We start from the raw sequence: 22,873 nt of genomic DNA, 5'->3' as shown, positions 1-22,873 counted from the left end.
AAGATCGAAACTCAAGACTGAGGAACTTTAAAAATTACAAGCAAGACAATCACAGGTACGGGGACGCTGTGCATGTAACCCTGGCGTACTGAAGCCACGGAGAGGAACCCTCTACTATCATGGTCATAATGGAAACCCTGGAGGGTTGTAGCCCTTGTCTCTACGTCCCTAGCTCCACCACTGAACCCTCCGGCAGGAGGCAGACGAAAGGTTATATAATGAACATTACGAAGTAGCCAACTCGTTGTCCATCACAGCATCTAAATGAGAGATAAATAAGTTCAGATAAAGTGACCCCTCGGTCAATTTACGAGAATTATCGTTTAAAAAGACTGAATCACAACAATAAATGATTCAAAATGCAAACCTTCGACATTTTGAAATCTTTGACTTCATTAAATATGAAGAAAGTAAATGTGACTACATCGGCTTCTCGTCCCTACTGCCTGGTTAAATGCGACCCAAGCGTAACAGTTTGTTTGAAATATAAAACCGTAACTAGTTAAAGGCCCTAAACTGGCAAATGATCTAACCTTTGACACATAAAATACAGCAAGAAAAACTCGGGACTCTATACCGATAGTGGCTTCGCGATGGCATAACACAACTAGCCTAGCAGTCATCGACCAGGTATGAAGGATGTCCTGCTCACACATCTGGGGTGGCTCATCCTCCACCTCACAGTTAACTACAGCGGAATCAAAAGCCTTCCGTCTCATTAATTCTCCTGACGTCACTTGTTTTCAACCTTTCCTATACTCGCCATGTTGCTGTGATCTCACTATTCTGTGGATATTTTGACCGCTGTTCTCGTGAGTTGGCCTCATGCGTCCTAACCCACAAGGTCTGGCTGGACCCGTGGCACGCATCTGGCTGCTGCTTCCCACAGTTTGTGTTTGATGACTGGCCAGACGAGGATTGCCTTATAATACCTCCTCCTCTCGAACAGCTAAGCTGTGAAATTCTTTATCTTGTTTTGTCTTTCTCTTTATATAACATGCATATAACGAGTCTACAAACACTTGTGGAGCCATAATTGATTTCTACTTAAAGTCTCTAACTTTTTTCTTTCAGCCATATCGGCCCTGACTGGAGTATGTATTTCGCCTGTGCCTTGTTGGTCATTGGAAAAAGAGCAGGGGACCCGGACCACTGGCCTGCTAGCAGGCAGGGGGCCAGGACCACCGCCCTGCTAGCAGGCAGGGGGCCAGGACCACCGGCCTGCTAGCAGGCAGGGGACCTGGACCACTGGCCTGCTAGCAAGCAAAGGATCCGGACCACTGGCCTGCTAGCAGGCAGGGGATCTGGACCACTGGTCTGCTAAAAGGGAGGGGACCCGGACCACTGGCCTGCTAGCAGGTAGGGGACCTGGACCACTGGCCTGCTAGCAGGTAGGGGACCTGGACCACTGGCCTGCTAGCAGGTAGGGGACCCGGACCACTGGCCTACTAACAGGTAGGGGACCCGGACCACTGGCCTGCTAGCAGGCAGGGGACCTGGACCACTGGCCTGCTAGCAGGCAGGGGACCTGGACCACTGGCCTGCTAGCAGGCAAAGGATCCGGACCACTGGCCTGCTAGCAGGTAGGGGGCCAGGACCACCGGCCTACTAGCAGGTAGGGGACCTGAACCACTGGCCTGCTAGCAGGTAGGGGACCCAGACCACTGGCCTGCTATACAAACCCAAAGGTCTAGGGAAGCAGATTTCGCGTTGTTGATTACACTGGGTCTCCAGAACTGAGTGGATGATGATGATATGGTTGTGCCAAACGTGTTCACTACTGTACGGTACGATCTTTCGTTAATTCAATTTGGGGAAAAAGAGAAAGTTTTAGAAAAAGACTCGGATAGAAACTGCATTTTGGCGCTGGTGAATTTCAACCAAGGGTACTGGTTTTCCATTTCGCGATGCCAAGCTGCACAGGTCCGAATTAACTCATTCCATGCAGCCATGGCACTACCAGGTTGGCTAAATGAAAAAAATGAAAGCCTGAATTTTTACTGAAAAAAAAAGATACTTAGAAATTATGAAATACACCGACGAAACTACGAAACGATGAAGAATAATTACAACAAAATATACAACGGCCTACACACGGTGGAGGGGGGGAGGGGGGAGGGGGAAGGGGGGAAGGGGGAAGGGGGATGGGGGAAGGGGTGGAGGGGGAAGGGGTGGAGGGGGGAAGGGGTGGAGGGGGGAAGGGGGAAGGGGGAAGAGGCGGAGGTGGAAAGGGAAGCAGGGGATTGAGTAATTGTTTACATTTCGTCAATTGCCAATTACTTGCTTCTGCAAATACCTCGGAAGCTCATCAATATTAGATATGTCCTGGTTCTTAACAATATATATATATATATATATATATATATATATATATATATATATATATATATATATATATATATATATATATATATACATATATATATATATATATATATATATATATATATATATATATATATATATATATATATATATATATATATATTGGAAAGGATCACAATTTTGCGCGTGATCAAGATATTCCTATGAGTCCACGGGGAAAATGAAACACGAAAAGTTCCCAAGTGCACTTTCGTGTAATAATCACATCGTTAGGGGAGACACAAGAGAGAAATATAACAGTCAGTTGATATACATCGAAGTAGGACGCCATTTGGTAAACATGTGATTGTCCAAAACATGTTTTGGACGATCACATGTTTACCAAACATGTTTGCGCTACCTCGCAAACGCGGGAGAAAGCGACAAAGTAAAATAAATGAATAAAAACACACACATATATATATATATATATATATATATATATATATATATATATATATATATATATATATATATATATATATGAAGTGCCTGAGGATTGGCGGAATGAATGCATAGTGTCTCTGTTACAAAGGCAAAGAGGATAAAGGTGAGTGTTCAAATTACGGAGGCATAAGTTTGTTGAGTATTCTTGGGAAATTATATGGGAGGTTATTGAATAAGAGGGTAAAGACTTGTACAGAGCATCAGACTGGGGAAGAGCAGTGTGGTTTCAGAAGTGGTAGAGGATGTGTGGATCAGGTGTTTGCTTTGAAGTATTTATGTGAGAAATATTAGAAAAACAGATGGATTTGTACGTAGCATTTATGGATCTGGAGAAGGCATATGATAGGATGGATAGAGATGCTTTGTGGAAGGTTTTAAGAGTATATGGTGTGGGAGGTAAGCTGCTAGAAGCAATGAAAAGTTTCTACCAAGGATGTAAGGCATGTGTACGAGTAGGAAGAGAGGAAAGTGATTGGTTCCCAGTGAATGTCGGTTTGCGGTCTCCTTGATTGTTTAATTTGTTCATGGATGGGGTTGTTAGGGAGGCGAATGCAAGAGTTTTGGAGGGCTTGAGAAGTGAGTCATTTGTTGTTCGCTGATGATACAGCACTGGTGGCTGATTCATGTGAGAAACTGCAGAAGCTGGTGACCGAGTTTGGTAAAGTGTGCGAAAGTTGAGAGTAAATGTGAATACGAGCAACGTTATTAGGTTCAGTAGGGATGAGGGACAAGTTAGGGAGGTAGGTCTGAATGGAAAAAAACTGGAAGTGAAGTGTTTTCGATATCTGGGAGTGGACTTAGCAGCGGATGGAACCATGGAAGCGGAAGAGTCACAGGGTGGGGGAGGAAGCGAAGGTTCTGGGAGCGTTGAAGAATGTGTGGAAGGGGAGAACGTTATCTTGGAAAGTAAAAACGGGTATGTTTGAAAGAATAGTGGTGGCAATATATGGTTGCGAGGCATGGACTATAGATAGGGTTGTGCGGAGGAGGGTGGATGTGTTGGAAATGAAATGTTTGAGGAAAATATGTGGTATGAGGTGGTTTGATCGAGTAAGTAATGAAAGGCTAAGAGAGATGTGTGGTAATAAAAAGAGTGTTGTTGAGAGAGCAGAAGGGGGTGTATTGAAATGGTATGGACACATGGAGAGAATGAGTGAGGAAAGACTGACAAAGAGGATATATGCATCAGAGGTGGAGGGAAGAAGGAGAAGTGGGAGACCAAATTGGAGATGGGAGGATGTAGTCAAAAAGATTCTGAGCGATCGGGGCCTGAACATACAGGAGGGTGAAAGGCGTGCAAGGAATAGAGTGAATTGGAACAATGTAGTATACCGGGGTCGACATGCTGTCAATAGATTGAACCAGGGAATGTGAAGCGTCTGGGGTAAACCATGAAATGGTCTGTGGGGCCTGGATGTAGAAAGGGAGCTGTGGTTTCGGTGCATTACATATGACAGGTAGAGATAGTGTTATCAACTCTAACTCTATTACCATGAAAAATATCACTGAATCTTCTATTATTAAATACACAAAGAATTATAACTACTGTTGATAAAATTTGAAAACAATTCACCTTCTTGTCCACATAATAAGTTTATGATACGCTCGTTGTCTGTCTTGGACAATCGCATGTTTACCAAATGGCGTCCTAGCTACGTCTCTTCGTTGTATATCAATTGACTGTTATATTTCTTTCTTGTGTCTCCCCTGATGATGTAACTGTTACACGAAAGTGCACTTGGGAAATTGTCGTGTTTCATTTTCCCCGTGGACTCATAGGAATATATATATATATATATATATATATATATATATATATATATATATATATATATATATATATATATATATATATATATATATATATATATATTTTTTTTTTTTTTTTTTCATACTATTCGCTATTTCCCGCGATAGCGAGGTAGCGTTAAGAACAGAGGACTGGGCCTTTGAGGGAATATCCTCACCTGGCCCCCTTCTCTGTTCCTTCTTTTGGAAAATTAAAAAAAGAAAAAAAAAAAAACGAGAGGGGAGGATTTCCAGCCCCCCGCTCCCTTCCCTTTTAGTCGCCTTCTACGACACGCAGGGAATACATGGGAAGTATTCTTTCTCCCCTATCCCCAGGGAAATATATATATATATATATATATATATATATATATATATATATATATATATATATATATATATATATATACACACACATATACATATATATATATATATATATATATATATATATATATATATATATATATATATATATATATATATATGCCACAAGCATCTTTTGCGCAATCCATAACTGAATCCCTAAATACATCCCATTCCTTCCCCACTCCCCTTACTTCCATTGTTCTCACCTTTTTCCATTCTGTACTCAGTCTCTCCTGGTACTTCCTCACACAAGTCTCCTTCCCAAGCTCACTTACTCTCACAACCCTCTTCACCCCAACATTCACTCTTCTTTTCTGGAAATCCATACAGAAATCCCTCCAGTTGCACCTCTCAGCACATTAACATCCAAAAGTCTCTCTTTCGCGCGCCTGTCAATTAACACGTAATCCAATAACGCTCCCTGGCCATCTCTCCTACTTACATAAGTATACTTATGTATATCTCGCTTTTTAAACCAGGTATTACCAATCATCAGTCCTTTTTCAGCACATAAAGGTGGGAGGTGGGTTGATTAGAAAGGGTAGTGAGTGGTGGGATGAAGAAGTAAGAGTATTAGTGAAAGAGAAGAGAGAGGCATTTGGACGATTTTTGCAGGGAAAAAATGAAATTGAGTGGGAGACGTATAAAAGAAAGAGACAGGAGGTCAAGAGAAAGGTGCAAGAGGCGAAAAAAAGGGCAAATGAGAGTTGGGGCGAGAGAGCATCACCAAACTTTATCCCTGAGGATAAGGGAGAAAAAATACTTCCCACGTATTCCCTGCGTGTCGTAGAAGGCGACTAAAAGGGGAGGGAGCGGGGGGCCTGAAAATTCTCCCCTATCGTTTTCAATTTTCCAAAAGAAGGAACAGAGAAGGGGGCCAAGTGAGGATATTCCCTCAAAGGTTCAGTCCTTTGTTCTTAACGCTAACTCGCTGACGCGGGAAATAGTGAATAGCATAAAAAAAGAAATATATATTCATATATTTATATAGGCATGGCGCAGGCTAAATAATATTATAATCATCTTAATTTCTGATGAAGGGTAAGATGACAAGAATGAGAACAATGAACGCAAGAGGACTAAATCTGAGCTCCTTGGGTGTTTGCAGACCTGACTAATGTTACAAGAAAAGGGAAAGACAAAAGAGAGAAGCTTCCAAACCTTCGCAGTACAAGGACGAAATAAAGTATCACAATGGCCAGTCCTCGTATGGCTCTTGTCCACACACAAGCTACGGGAAGCAGCAGCCACTCGGTGGGCCGCAGGTCAAGGTTACTGCGGGTGGGACACAGATGGACACCTCACCAGAGGAATGGCCAGTGTGATACGTGTGAAAGAGTAAAAGGGGTTAATCAACATCACGACTGATGTAAATGGATGGTTGAAGAGACACAAGGAACTTATTACGTGAAAGGCGAATGAACATGCCTGTAGGTACGGAATAGCTGCTCATAAACTAAAATGACTAACGCTTGTATAATACCTAACTTTTGAGAAGCAGATTTGGCAACGTTCATTATGTGTGATTTCCAAGACAGTGTGGAAGATGTGTGGTTACGTCCACTACATCTATATCATTCCAGGGTTGCACTGTGGGGTCTCGATGCTGAATAGCAAGACACAAGTGAAATCTACGAAGGAAATACAGGTAGAATATGCATTCTCGCACTGGTGGATTTTACCAGGTCGCAGCGTTCCCATTTTGCAATATTACATAGAGGCGAACTGAGAGAGCAAGCATGTTCACTGTGAGGAAAAGGACAAATATCACAACTGAGTAGGGAAGAAGAGGGTACGTTGTATACAGAGAGAAGTCGTCTACGTAAGGGGAGATCAGAACGAGGCAGGATAATCATTGGTAAGGACGGGACAGATAAGGACGCCAATGTTGATATGGTGAAGAGGGAGAGACGCCCCTACATCAACGACTTCTGCAACAGTACGACTAGAGGGATGGCTATGCATAGCAGAACAGAGAGGAGCAGAAAAACCAAAGAAAAGATGTTTGGTCAGCAGAGACTTGTGTCACACTCGCTTAAACCCAACTCTACTTTAGTTTGGCAATTGTTCATTATTTTTATTTTTTTCTACATCCTCAATAATCATACAGTCAGATTTATGGACAATATATTCAGTCTATTTGTATTCAGGTAGTAGATCATGATCATACTTCCATGTTTTCCTACATAAAGATAAGATTTATCATTTATGTCATATCGGCTCCTCCGACTCTGTGTGTATTCACATGTTGACAAAGGGCATTTGACTTTCCATACAGAAAGAATTTGTATCTTCTTAACTCTTTCGATGTGTGTAGCCAAGTATTCACATACGCGAATTGTGTAAGCGAAATCTCCATTAACAGAACACTACCATCTCTGAGAAGACTGCGTGTGTGTGTGTGTGTGTGTGTGTGTGTGTGTGTGTGTGTGTGTGTGTGCGCGTGCGTGTGCGTGTGTGTGTGTGTGTGTGTTTTACATGCACATTTCCAGAGGTGTCTAAAAATGTTCTCTTGTCTGAACTGTTGTGAGAGACTATGCTTAATGGTCCATAGAGTAATAATGTCAATGATTCCTGAACTATATGCATTTTGAGGAAAAGATGTCGCATGTTACGAACACGGAACTTTGTAGAGGGAACGGCGGGCGTTGCCGGGCTTCGTCCACCTGCAGTTGAACTGCGAGTGGGAAGTCTCCATCGTGGAGGCTGTATCATCGTCTGTTGACGAGAGGGAGTCCAGTCTCGTCGCCGAAACTTCTCACTCGGAAGGTAAACATCATTGCCCCGTTACTGGACGTAGCGCAACCTTGAAACCACAAGAGCCCCCTACGAAACAGTGGTCCTGGAGTTATGTATTAGTAAAATATAGCTGATGGTGTCTGCTTTGCCACATGTTTTTGTTTGATGGCTTAACACCGGAACTGTAACCTGGCAAGTAGTAGCTCACCTCTGGGTGAGTAATTTGAGTAATTTGGACTACGTCATCCAAGAGCACATTCCCTACTGACTAATACCCGGACTCTACTGCGCTGCTTTTCCAGCCGGAGTTGACGTCGAAGTAAGAAGAGTATGACGAACGAGACCGCCTTCAGATCCCTCCTGCTTTTAACTATCGTGTCTCTACCACAATCAGGACTACGCGACCTCACGCCACTACTACTGTCCTCCAGCAGATCACCTCCTCAGGGACCATCAGGTCTCCTGTTATCTATCCTTCCCATGATATCTACGAGATAACACTGGGACCCTGCCGACGCCAACTCCAGGATCCTGAGGAGTCGCCACACAGACGGGAGCAGGAGCAAGAGGGGCGGCTGGTCCCCTCTGATAACCAGGAGTAGCACGGGGACCCGACACTTCCTCATCTGGTCTCACTGAGGCTCGGTCGTGGACGAAGTACTGGTGAAGACCGCACTGCAGGGTCACTAGGGCACACGAGGCAAAGGGGCTGAGATACGGAGGCGAAATGACTACTTTTTCTAATACCGTGAAGACAGAGGGCCACTCCGGGGGCGGTGGTGTGTCCCATGCTTGTATAAACGACCCAATTCTAGACTTTTGACCATGATGATGTTTGTATAAAATCTGGCTCGTTCTTAGCCATTGAATCTTTGTCGGAACATTGGTGCATCGTTACCTCTGTCTTCCAGATTGGCAAATATACTTTACGTAGTTTCATGGAGAATTTTGAAATCATGTGAACTTGAGTAGTTTAGAAACAGTGTGAGGGGCGGGTATCATCACCTGCTCGGAGCTTGTATACCCCTGGCAGTGAGTTATAAAACGAGGAGTCAAGTACGTTTTGGGTGTTTTGGTATGTATGGTTCGTGTGTGTCTGTATGTATACGTGCTGGTCGAGTGTAGACAAATGCTATTAGGAAACGCTATCCTAATCAAGGGTTAAAACATAACAACAAGAAAAGATTCAGAACAACTTCGAAAAAGTTAAAACGAGTCTACGTGACGAGCATTTGAAAAGAAGTGACTATGGCGGGCAAAGCTGAAATGAGAGAGAGAGAAAAAAAGTAATTAGGATAGGTCTAGCAAATAACCGTTCTGGTTCGGTGGGCAGCCAGCCCATCCTGAGCGGCAGAGGTAAGTCAGTCTGACGTGGGTAGAGTAATAAGCTCAAAAAACAAATTGTTGCAGACGTACTAATATATGACACTGCAGAAGAGGGAGAAAAGAAGGGAAATATATACGAGGAGAAAAGTATGCTACTGTCTATATATACAGCAGGGGGTCGTCTCGAGAAATAACATAAGTAATTCCATTTTTCCAGACAGCAAAAGGGGGGAAAAGACCTGGAAACGTTTTACAGAAAGGCATGATATACAGTTCTGGAACAGTTACATAACATTCCTAGCAACCAGCGATCCAACTCAAGCGCGTTACACCTCCGTCTTGCTAGCCTCCGACCGAAGACAATATTGGATGCTTGTGAGGACCTGTGATTCGCAGTAATTACTTGATAACTAGTTACTCATGTTTCTATCAAACAGTCTATTGGAAGGATCTCCTCTCGATTATTTTCGCTGTGATGACGTACATTAAAATGTTGTGATGTTTCACTTCTGAACTTGTAAAACAAAAAAAAGAGTCTGACTATGTAAATACGTTTACAATGATGTGTACGTGCGTTAGTGTTCTGTTTGTAAATGTGTATGTAGTTGTTTATAGGGTAACTGAGAGTTGAATAACATATGCATTTGTACGACTCGGGAAGAACACGGCATCAACAACCACAGTCAGTAGTCCAGCCACCCACAATTCTACCTAGGGGCAACGTTAAGCCTACCATAGGCCACCAAGCACACAAGATACCACAGACCCTCACCAACTGCGTACCATGAACGGTCACCAAGCATGACACACCGAAGAGCCTCACCCGTCAACAAAAACGTATTACCCACTGAAATAAAAACCACTCGTGCGCTTCACCAATAGTCTCGAGGTGTATAATGTAAATACGAACAGTAGAGGCAGGTACACCCAACCAGCGATCACCAAGCACAGAGCATACAAAGGAGCTTCAACATCCTCACCCTACCAGCGATCACTATGCACAGCGTATACAAAGGAGCTTCACCATCCTCACCCTACCAGCGATCACCAAGCACAGAGCATACAAAGGAACTTTACCATTCACACCCAACCAGCGATCACCAAGCACAGCGTATACAAAGGAGCTTCACCATCCTCACCCTACCAGCGATCACTATGCACAGCGTATACAAAGGAGCTTCACCATCCTCACCCTACCAGCGATCACCAAGCACAGAGCATACAAAGGAACTTTACCATTCTCACCCTACCAGCGATCACCAAGCACAGCGTATACAAAGGAGCTTCACCATCCTCACCCTACCAGCGATCACTATGCACAGCGTATACAAAGGAGCTCCACCATCCTCACCCTACCAGCGATCACCAAACTCTCGTTCTCAGTCGCACGTCAACTTCACCAACCAGCACTCTGTATAGAGACCCCACACACTAAACTTGACCGTGGAGTGTTAACCTGGGATCCATATAGACAGCGCCTGGCATGAAATCTGTTCGCTTCCGACGAGGAACTGGAACTACTTTAGGGACAAGCTGACTCTCAAAGCGGTTCAATACTGGCACACTGGTCGTCTCCACCACGACCACGCGCCCCTCGTTACGGCGGACGGGAACATGAGGCCTGGAGAAGTCGTACGCCGTCCTGAACCCAATGAATGCGTTCGTGAATCCAAGTCACCGGATGTGTAAACCCGAACCCTCGCGCTAGGGGTGTCATTCAGGCCCTGGGGTAGACAGAAGCTGTGACTGTGGCTTCTGACTCTGCTTAGAATTCACGCTGGTTCACAAGTCGACATCTGTAGTACCATCCCCTGGGATGACGTGGTGGAGGCCATAGGCAATTAGTAACTAGGATGACGTGGTGAAGGGTCACAGGTAACCAGTGGCTAGGATGACGTGGTGGAGGGCCCAAGGTAACCAGTAGTTAGGATCACGTGGCACAGGTAACTAGGAGGTGGCCAGGCTGACACAGGTGTACGGTTGGGGACGCTCCATTACGTGGGCAGTGTGACACGTGTGAAGTGGTCCGGGACACATGCAGGGTGGCTCCCACTAGTGACAGACAGCTGGTGGTTTACTTCCTTCTTTCACCCACTGTTGCCAGCTGGTGTAAACCATCACCGTGTGTCACACAGTGTGCCATGGTCACACACACACATGATCTCAGCTGTATAGTATACCGAGACATGAAGGTTGAAAGTCGAAGATTGGAAATAAAAAAATTTCCATCTATTTTTCGTTTGACAAACCATCTGGTATTTGCATATAGACGAAGGTGGGGGCGAGGCAGGCGCTGCAGCTGGCTATAATCCATATAAATGAGTATGGAAGATTCAGGGAAGCGACCAGCTGTCGGCACACACTCACCTACGATCCATCACAAGCATAAGTCATCCTGATCCTGGACACGTTGTACTTTGTGAACGATGGAGATAAGTGTCCAGTGCTTTAGGCTAAGACCCTGATTGGCTTGTTGTCATTAAACGTGTCTCACATGAGAGATGACACCCTTGGTCAACCATATGAGCAGGTGGAGGACACTGACTAGTCTGTGAGTCCTGTAAGTGAGGAGATTAGGTGTTGTTGGTACAGCATCCATTGGAGCCAGTCTACGATGTAACTGAACATGGCACCACGATGGGCAGGTGGGTGTGAGGCAATGAAAGTGCTCATGGTGGATCCTTGAAAACATAGTTAATGATGTACCGACAGGAAGTCGATTCCCACTCCTCAATGCCAACCATAAATTATTTCCTCCCCAAGTTGGTGGCCTGGTTATTTCGGCCTTGAGCCTATCAACCTCCAGGGTCATTAAGGTCATAAGGTTGAATTCAGAATCACCAGCTGATAGAGGTGGACAACCTGGATCTCCTTCAACTGTTCAAAATCATTCGGAGACTGATGACACCATCACTAGGTATACAGCCATAGTCTTCCTAACACTACACCATCACTAGGTATACAGCCATGGTCTTCCTAACATTACACCCTCACTAGGTATACAGCCATGGTCTTCCTAACACTAAACCCTCACTAGATATACAGCCATGGTCTTCCTAACACTAAACCCTCACTAGATATACAGCCATGGTCTTCCTAACACTAAACCATCACTAGATATACAGCCATGGTCTTCCTAACACTAAACCCTCACTAGATATACAGCCATGGTCTTCCTAACACTAAACCCTCACTAGATATACAGCCATGGTCTTCCTAACACTAAACCCTCACTAGATATACAGCCATGGTCTTCCTAACACTAAACCCTCACTAGATATACAGCCATGGTCTTCCTAACACTAAACCCTCACTAGATATACAGCCATGGTCTTCCTAACACTAAACCCTCACTAGATATACAGCCATGGTCTTCCTAACACTAAACCCTCACTAGATATACAGCCATGGTCTTCCTAACACTAAACCCTCACTAGATATACAGCCATGGTCTTCCTAACACTAAACCCTCACTAGATATACAGCCATGGTCTTCCTAACACTAAACCCTCACTAGATATACAGCCATGGTCTTCCTAACACTAAACCCTCACTAGATATACAGCCATGGTCTTCCTAACACTAAACCCTCACTAGATATACAGCCATGGTCTTCCTAACACTAAACCCTCACTAGATATACAGCCATGGTCTTCCTAACATGAACAGGGATGCAGGTTCTGCAGGACCTCTGGCCATCACACCCGCCACGTAGCCTCTCTCGCTTCTAAGTAGGTTTTCCTTGGGTGTGGACACACATGTTGTCCAAAATGAGTGAGTTCTTGTTAAACACAAGTTAGTGAGGTTTATATCGTCTGTTTAATATGTCACTAATCTCACAGTTGTCTTAGTTTTGTAGTACACAAACTGATTAACAACTCAGCGTTTCGATGGCCTCTCCTTAGGGGAGTGACAGCACAGGTAACAATGACGGTGGTCATTACATCCTTGAGTTCTATGCAATGACAAGAAATTTGTTCTGTCCTGACACAACACTGCTCGTAGACTGTGAGATATAATGGCTCAGGCTAACAGTGTTCCCAAACGGATCGTAGTCACTGAGAACAATGCAATAAAGGATCGAGTTCATTTTGACGGATGCCATGGCTTTCCTCCCACTTGCCACAACATCCAGCACTCAATGGGGTCCTCTTGTTACCGATCGCCTCTCGGCAATCACTGACCTACTGAGTCATTTCTTTCGTACACGCTTCGTAAATATCGTATCTACAATGCTCCAGTCCTCTTATCTACGTTATCTTGTTAACATTCCGCCATATCCTGAGTCTGGGTATTCGGTATACAATATTAGATTATTCCTGGGCTTTGACCGTCAGTTGTGTCTGGAGGGGATCCGAATTCCGACTTGGGCTCCCGCCGTTCGTGTAAGCCAGATTGGAGCAGACAGTTGGCGGCGCTTGTTATTGGTGTGGAACCAGAAGGCCGCGCCCGGAGCAATACATTCATGGCTGAAGACGTCCTGCCCGGCGAAAATTGGTTTAATTCAGGCTCCAACGACGACAACTCAGACACCTAATAAGGTAGCGGAAAGCTTTGATGAAATGAAAAATGAATATTACAGTCTGGTTGGTGGCAACAGCTAACAGCTACCAAGACTTCAGAAAACGTATAATAAAGATGTTTAAACAACGGGTACGACGATGCTTGTGTTTTGACTCTCAGTCGTATTCATTATTACAAGAAGACCAAGACGAATTGGGTCAGGAGACCCGGTATAGCCCGTAAGATTTATGAAGTTTAGTAACATTAGTACGATTATTAGATTACACGAGAAGACGGATGGAAACGCTCTCGAATTTCACAAACGCCAACAGATGGCAGCACCAGCTCAACGGACAGCGCTCGGAAGTAAGAGTCAAATAATGAAATTACCTCCTGATTTTGTGATTTATCTTACAACTTTCATAGCTAAAAGACGTGGCAACGATTTCCTCTGAATCGAAACGTTACAGAGAGACCCATAATAGGTGAACTCATCAATCTAATTTATTTCACATCCATCTCCAGACTTCTCAAAATCTCAGTCCGGATAATCCAACCTTTGCTGAAACTGTATATAAATTCCAATCAAAATTAAGTTCTGCATCAAGTAAGTCGCTCTTTTGGAAGACTGTTGTGAATATATTGTTTAAAGGAGACTATTCTTGCATCTGTACAGTTCCAATTTTCCATTTCTCATATTCTTTCATATTTCTAACTCGTTATGATCAAATAATCACACATCACATTTTCTGTCTTGACAACAAGAGGTGAATCATTTAGCTCTATAAACATCAATTCTCAATAAAAAAGGCGTTTTTTTTTTTTTTAATGAAAACATACGATTATATTTAACTTAATGAAATCATACGATTACACTTAACTATTGAAATTATACGATTACATTTAACTGTTTCAATGATGTGCGAGTTTTCAAGGAACTCCTGCGCATCATATGGGAGTTACAAACTCTCCATTTCAATGAGATGAGTTCCCAAAAGTTCCTACAACCATACACAACTTGTCGATGACGTCTCATTCTTCAGAGACGAGCAAAAACGCAACAAACAAATAAAGAAAAGAGACGACAAAGATTCACAAGGATATGTAAAGGATCACAAAAGAATTCAAGCAGCATCAGACCATTAGATCCTCTCAAAGCCGTCTGTGACAGTGAAGAGATCAGAGTCGTAGGGATGAGCGCGCTGTAAAGCCTCTCTGAGTAGCTTTTAATGCGTTGCAATCCTCTTTCAGTTGTCCTTAATGTGTTGCGAGTCCCTCTCCCAGTAACAAGTAATGTGTTGCAAGCCTCTTTCAATAACCCCCTAATGTATTCCAAGTCCCTCTCAGTAGCCCTTAATGCGTTGCAAGCACGACTCAGCAGTCCTTAATGTGTTTCAAACCTCTCTCAGTTGCTCTTAATGTGTTTCAGGCCTCTGTCAGTAACCCTCAATTCGTTGCAAGCCTTTGTACGTAATCCTTACTGTGTTGCAAGCGCCTCTCAGCAGCCTTTAATCTGTTGAAAGCATTTCTAAGTAATCGTTATTGCGTTGCAAGCCTCTCTCAGTAGCCCTTAATTCGTTGCAAGCCTTTATCAATTATCCTTAACATGTTGCCAGCCCCTCTCTGCAGTCCTTATCGTGATATAAGTCTCTCACAGCAGCCCTTCATATACTTCAAACTTCTCTAAAAGATTATAAAATGTTGCATGCCTCTCTCAGCAGACCTTGCTCTGCTGCAAACCTCTCTCAGTACCTCTTAATGTGTCGCACGCCTCTGTGAGTCGTTCACAAGGTGGCAAGCCTCTCTCTCAGTGGGCAAGAACCGTGTGTGAGGCTAGATGTATGAGAGCCAGTGACCCCACTCACCAGGATATACTAGTAACTAACATCTGCCACTCCAGTGATCACCACTCGTCATTGGTAAACTCACCAGTCGACAGTTAGTTCGTCTACCATTAGCTGAGCAGTGTACATTTTCAACCAAGGGATTCTCTCATTTCTTTAATGAGCTCCAGTAGAGATGTGTTATATCCTCCACACACAAACGCTGAGGAATTTTGAGCCATGTATCTATTTGGTTGCACTGATACATTACTACCAACACGAGTACGACCTTGGTAAGCTACCCTTTCTGACCCTTTGTCTCTCTGTTTGTTTGTTTCCCTTTCAGTCGCCTTCTACGACAAGCAGGGAATACGTGGGAGGTATTCTTTCTCCCCTATCCCCAGGGATAATATAGCGTGGGCTTTGGATAGAGTTGTGCGCAGGAGGGTGGATGTGCTGGAAATGAGATGTGCTGGAAATGAGGACAATATGTGGTGTGAGGTGGTTTGATCGAGTAAGTAATGTAACGGTAAGAGAGATGCGTGGAAATAAAAAGAGCGTGGTTGAGAGAGCAGAAGAGGGTGTTTTGAGATGGTTTGGGCACATGGAGAGAATGAGTGAGGAAAGATTGACCAAGAGGAAATATGTGTCGGAGGTGGAGGGAACGAGAAGTGGGAGACCAAATTGGAGGTGGAAAGATGGAATGAAAAAGATTTTGAGTGATAGGGGCCTGAACATGCAGGAGGGTGAAAGGCGGGCAAGGAATACAGTGAATTAGATCGATGTGGTATACCGGGGTCGACGTGCTGTCAATGGATTGAATCAGGGCATGTGAAGCGTCTGGGGTAAACCATGGAAAGGTGTGTGGGGCCTGGATGTGGAAAGGGAGCTGTGGTTTCGGGCATTATTGCATGACAGCTAGAGACTGAGTGTGAACGAATGGGGCCTTTGTTGTCTTTTCCTAGCGCTACCTCGCACACATGAGGGGGGAAGGGGATGTTATTCCATGTGTGGCGAGGTGGCGATGGGAATAAATAAAGGTAGACAGTATGAATCATGTACATGTGTATATATGTATATGTCTGTGTGTGTATATATATGTGTACATTGAGATGTATAGGTATGTATATTTGCGTGTGTGGACGTGTATGTATATACATGTGTATAGGGGTGGGTTGGGCTATTTCTTTCGTCTGTTTCCTTGCGTTACCTAGCAAACGCGGGAGACAGCGACAAAGCAAAAGAAATATATATATATATATATATATATATATATATATATATATATATATATATATATATATATATATATATATATATTATCCCTAGGGATAGGGGAGAAAGAATACTTCCCACGTATTCCCTGCGTGTCGTAGAAGGCGACTAAAAGGGGAGGGAGCGGGTGGCTGGAAATCCTCCCCTTTCTTGTTTTTTTTAATTTTCCAAAAGAAGGAACAGAGAAGGGGGTCAGGTGAGGATATTCCCTCTAAGGCCCAGTTCTCTGTTCTTAACGCTACCTCGCTAACGCGGGAAATGGCAAATAGTAAGAAAAAAAAAAAAAAAAAAAAAATATATTATATATATATATATATATATATATATATATATATATATATATATATATATATATATATATATATATATGAGTATCACGTATGGATTATTCATAAAACATTATTGTTCTGCATTAATCACATAAATCACTGCACAGAGTGACTGATTTTACCAGATGTGTTCTAAATTTTTATCAAACAAATGAAGTTAATTTCTGAATAATGAGAAAGAATCAATTTATAAATGTTAATGTAATAAGGTTAATTCTGGTTATAACTGAAGTTTCGAAAACAATGATGAAATACTTATGATTTAATATATATATATATATATATATATATATATATATATATATATATATATATATATATATATATATATATATATATATATATATCCCTGGGGATAGGGGAGAAAGAATACTTCCCACGCATTCCTAACGTGTCGTGGAAGGCGATTAAAGGGGACGGGAGCAGGGGGCTGGAAACCCTCCCCTCCTTGTATTTTAACTTTCTGAGAGGGGAAACAGAAGAAAGAGTCACGCGGGGAGTGCTCATCCTCCTCGAAAGCTCAGATTGGGGTGTCTAAATGTGTGTGGATGTAACCAAGATGAGAAAAAAGGAGAGATAGGTAGTATGTTTGAGGAAAGGAACCTGGATGTATTGGCTCTGAGTGAAACGAAGCTCAAGGGTAAAGGGGAAGAGTGGTTTGGGAATGTCTTGGGAGTAAAGTCAGGGGTTAGTGAGAGGACAAGAGCAAGGGAAGGAGTAGCACTACTGAAACAGGAGTGGTGGGAGTATGTGATAGAGTGTAAGAAAGTAAAATCTAGATTGATATGGGTAAAACTGAAAGTTGATGGAGAGAGATGGGTGATTATTGGTGCATATGCACCTGGACATGATAAGAAAGATCATGAGAGGTAAGTGTTTTGGGAGCAGCTGAATGAGTGTGTTAGTAGTTTTGATGCACGAGACCGGGTTATAGTGATGGGTGATTTGAATGCAAAGGCGAGTAATGTGGAAGTTGAGGGAATAATTGGTGTACATGGGGTGTTCAGTGTTGTATATGGAAATGGTGAAGAGCTTGTAGATTTATGTGCTGAAAAAGGACTGGTGATTGGAATACCTGGTTTAAAAAGAGAGATATACATAAGTATACGTATGTAAGTAGGAGAGATGGCCAGAGAGCGTAACTGGATTACGTGCTTTTAATTGATAGGCGCGCGAAAGAGAGACTTTTGGATGTTAATGTGCTGAGAGGTGCAACTGGAGGGATGTCTGATCATTATCTTGTGGAGGCGAAGGTGAAGACTTGTACAGGTTTTCAGAAAAGAAGAGAAAATGATGGGGTGAAGAGAGTGGTGAGAGTAAGTGAGCTTGGGAAGGAGACTTGTGTGAGGAAGTACCAGGAGAAAATGAGTACAGAATGGAAAAAGATGAGAACAAAGGACATAAGGGGAGTGGGGGAGGAATGGGATGAATTTAGGGAAGCAGTGATGGCTTGCGCAAAAGATGCTCGTGGCATGAGAAGCGTGGGAGGTGGGCAGATTAGAAAGGGTAGTGAGTGGTGGGATGACGAAGTAAGATTGATAGTAAAAGAGAAGAGAGAGGCATTTGGACGATTTTTGCAAGGAAATAATGAAAATGACTGGGAGATGTATAAAAGAAAGAGGCAGGAGGTCAAGAGAAAGGTGCAAGAGGTGAAAAAGAGGGCAAATGAGAGTTGGGGTGAGAGAGTATCATTAAATTTCAGGGAGAAAAAAAAGATGTTTTGGAAGGAGGTAAATAATGTGTGTAAGACAAGGGAAAACAATGGGAACTTCATTGAAGGGGGCTAATGGGGAGGTGATAACTAGTAGTGGTGATGTGAGAAGGAGATGGAGTGAGTATTTTGAAGGTTTGTTGAATGTGTTTGATGATAGAGTGGCAGATATAGGGTGTTTTGGTCGAGGTGGTGTGCAAAGTGAGAGGGTTAGGGAGAATGATTTGGTAAACAGAGAAGAGGTAGTAAAAGATTTGCGGAAGATGAAAGCCGGCAAGGCAGCGGGTTTGGATGGTATTGCAGCGGAATTTATTAAAAAAGGGGGTGACTGTATTGTTGACTGGTTGGTAAGGTTATTTAATGTATGTATGACTCACGGTGAGGTGCCTGAGGATTGGCGGAATGCTTGCATAGTGCCATTGTACAAAGGCAAAGGGGATAAAAGTGAGTGCTCAAATTACAGAGGTATAAGTTTACTGAGTATTCATGGGAAATTATATGGGAGGGTATTGATTGTGAGGGAGAAGGCATGTACAGAGCATCAGACTGGGGAAGAGCAGTGTGGTTTCAGAAGTGGTAAAGGATGTGTGGATCAGGTGTTTGCTTTGAAGAATGTATGCGAAAAATATTTAGAAAAGCAAATGGATTTGTATGTAGCATTTATGGATCTGGAGAAGGCATATGATAGAGTTGATAGAGATGCTCTGTGGAAGGTATTAAAAATATATGGAGTGGGAGGCAAGTTGTTAGAAGCAATAAAAAGTTTTTATCGAGGATGTAAGGCATGTGTGCGGAGAGGAAAGTGATTGGTTCTCAGTGAATGTAGGTTTGCGGCAGGGGCGTGTGATGTCTCCATGGTTGTTTAATTTGTTTATAGATGGGGTTGTTAGGGAGGTGAATGCAAGAGTTTTGGAAAGAGGGGCAAGTATGCAGTCTGTTGTGGATGAGAGAGCTTGGGAAGTGAGTCAGTTGTTGTTCACTGATGATACAGCGCTGGTGGCTGATTCATGTGAGAAACTGCAGAAGCTGGTGACTGAGTTTGGTAAAGTGTGTGAAAGAAGAAAGTTGAAAGTAAATGTGAATAAGAGCAAGGTTATTAGGTACAAGGGTTGAGGGACAAGTCAATTGGGAGGTAAGTTTGAATGAAGAAAAACTGGAGGAAGTGAAGGTTTTAGATATCTGGGAGTGGATTTGGCAGCGGATGGAACCATGGAAGCGGAAGTGAATCATAGGGTGGGGGAGGGGGCGAAAGTTCTGGGAGCGTTGAAGAATGTGTGAAAGTCGAGAACATTATCTCGGAAAGCAAATATGGATATGTTTGAAGGAATAATGGTTCTAACAATGTTGTATGGTTGCTAGGCGTGGGCTATAGATAGAGTAGTGCGGAGGAGGGTGGATGTGCTGGAAATGAGATGTTTGAGGACAATATGTGGTGTGAGGTGGTTTGATCGAGTAAGTAATAACAGGGTAAGAGAGATGTGTGGTAATAAAGAGAGTGTGGTTGAGAGAGCAGAAGAGGGTGTTTTGAAATGGTTTGGTCACATGGAGAGAATGAGTGAGGAAAGATTGACCATGAGGATATATGTGTCAGAGTTGGAGGGAACGAGGAGAAGTGGAAGACCAAATTGGAGGTGGAAAGATGGGGTGAAAAAGATTTTGAGTGATCGGGCCTGAACATGCAGGAGGGTGAAAGGCGTGCAAGGAATAGAGTTAATTGGAACGATGTGGTATACCGGGGTCGACGTGCTGTCAATGGACTGAACCAGGGCATGTGAAGCGTATGGGGTAAACCATGGAAAGTTCTGTGGGGCCTAGATGTGGCAAGGGAGCTGTGGTTTCGGTGCATTATTAAATGACAGCTAGAGACTGAGTGTGAACGAAAGCGGCCTTTGTTGTCTTTTCCTAGCGCTACATCGCACACATGAGGGGGGGAGGGGGTTGTTATTCCATGTGTGGCGAGGTGGCGATGGGAATGAATAAAGGCAACCAGTATGAATTATGTACATGTGTATATATGTATAAGTCTGTGTGTGTATATATATATATGTATACATTGAGATGTATAGGTATGTATATTTGCGTGTGTGGACGTGTATGTATATACATGTGTATGGGGGTGGGTTGGGCCGTTTCTTTCGTCTGTTTCCTTGCGCTACCTCGCAAACGCGGGAGACAGCGACAAAGCAAAAAAAAAAAAAAAAAAAAAGAAAAAAAAAAATATATATACATATATATATATATATATATATATATATATATATATATATATATATATATATATATATTGTTAGGGAGGTAAATGCAAGAGTTTTGGAAAGAGGGGCAAGTATGAAGTCTGTTGGGGATGAGAGAGCTTGGGAAGTGAGTCAGTTGTTGTTCGCTGATGATACAGCGCTGGTGGCTGATTCATGTGAGAAACTGCAGAAGCTGGTGACTGAGTTTGGTAAAGTGTGTGGAAGAAGAAAGTTAAGAGTATATGTGAATAAGAGCAAGGTTATTAGGTACAGTAGGGTTGAGGGTCAAGTCAATTGGGAGGTGAGTTTGAATGGAGAAAAACTGGAGGAAGTGAAGTGTTTTAGATATCTGGGAGTGGATCTGGCAGCGGATGCAACCATGGAAGCGGAAGTGGATCATAGGGTGGGGGAGGGGGCGAAAATTCTGGGGGCCTTGAAGAATGTGTGGAAGTCGAGAACATTATCTCGAAAAGCAAAAATGGGTATGTTTGAAGGAATAGTGGTTCCAACAATGTTGTATGCTTGCGAGGCGTGGGCTATGGATAGAGTTGTGTGCAGGAGGATGGATGTGCTGGAAATGAGATGTTTGAGGACAATGTGTGGTGTGAGATGGTTTGATCAAGTGAGTAACGTAAGGGTAAGAGAGATGTGTGGAAATAAAAAGAGCGTGGTTGAGAGAGCAGAAGAGGGTGTTTTGAAGTGGTTTGGGCACCTGGAGAGAATGAGTGAGGAAAGATTGACCAAGAGGATATATGTGTCAGAGGTGGAGGGAACGAGGAGAAGAGGGAGACCAAATTGGAGGTGGAAAGATGGAGTGAAAAAGATTTTGTGTGATCGGGGCCTGAACATGCAGGAGGGTGAAAGGAGGGCAAGGAATAGAGTGAATTGGAGCGATGTGGTATATCGGGGTTGACGTGCTGTCAGTGGATTGAATCAAGGCATGTGAAGCGTCTGGGGTAAACCATGGAAAGCTGTGTAGGTATGTATATTTGCGTGCGTGGACGTATGTATATGCATGTGTATGGGGGGGGGTTGGGCCATTTCTTTCGTCTGTTTCCTTGCGCTACCTCGCAAACGCGGGAGACAGCGACAAAGTATAATAAATATATAAATATATATATATATATATATATATATATATATATATATATATATATATATATATATATTAAAGTTGAGAAGATTTTTTCTAATGTATATGGAAATGAATACAACTGCATATCTAGAGTTATTAATCATCTTTTATGTTCTCTACTTTTCTCAATATCATTAACATTAGGTGGGGGTTTAAACACCAGTTGTCCAAACTCATCCATGTTATTTGAGTCAAGTTTTCGCCATCACAGAGGCATCATCAGGAATGTAAAAAAAAGAAAAAACTTTCCAAAATTTGGATACAAAATGTAAAACGCAACCATCATGCATATAAGAAACGAACTCGAAAAATCCCACAGTACACAGAACATAAAAAGTAAAGGAGAAAGTAAAAGTGTTTTCTCTTACTTTCTATGCTCTATGTACTATAAAATTTTCGAGTTCGTTTCTTATATGCATGATGGTTGCGTGTTGCATTTCATATGTGAGGTGTCTGGGTCGGGGTGGTATAGGAAGTGAAAGTCATGTCAGGTGGTTTAGTGAAGAGAGAAGAGGTGGTGAAAACCTTGCAAAAGATCAAGTGCGGCAAGGTGGCCGAAGTGGATGGGACTGCAATCGAATTTCTCAAGAAAGGAGAAAGGATTCTCAGGTCATGTATGACTCATGATGGAGAGCCTGAGAACTGGCAGAATGCCTATATAGCAGTAATGTATAAAGGAAAAGGAAGAAGTGAATGTTCAAACGGCACAAACTGCAGAGGTCTAAGTTTGTTGAGTGTACCTGGTTAGTTGTATGGGATGGTGGTGATAAAGATGTTGGTGGCATGCATTGAGCTTGGGACTAGAGAGGAGCAATGTGGTTTCAGGAGTG

The 22,873-nt window shown here is 43.0% G+C and overlaps 1 long non-coding RNA gene across 2 annotated transcripts in view; it reads right to left on the bottom strand.

The window, feature by feature from the left end:
- LOC139755502 (uncharacterized) overlaps window positions 1–22,873 on the bottom strand; it is a 1,033,757-nt gene that overhangs the window by 171,269 nt on the left and 839,615 nt on the right. The gene's annotated exons all lie outside the window — the stretch shown is intronic.

Source organism: Panulirus ornatus, chromosome 19, assembly GCF_036320965.1.
Source record: "Panulirus ornatus isolate Po-2019 chromosome 19, ASM3632096v1, whole genome shotgun sequence".
Taxonomy (NCBI): Eukaryota; Metazoa; Arthropoda; class Malacostraca; order Decapoda; family Palinuridae; genus Panulirus; species Panulirus ornatus.
Note: the sequence above shows the minus strand (reverse complement) of the source record. Positions and strands in the feature narration are given on the sequence as shown.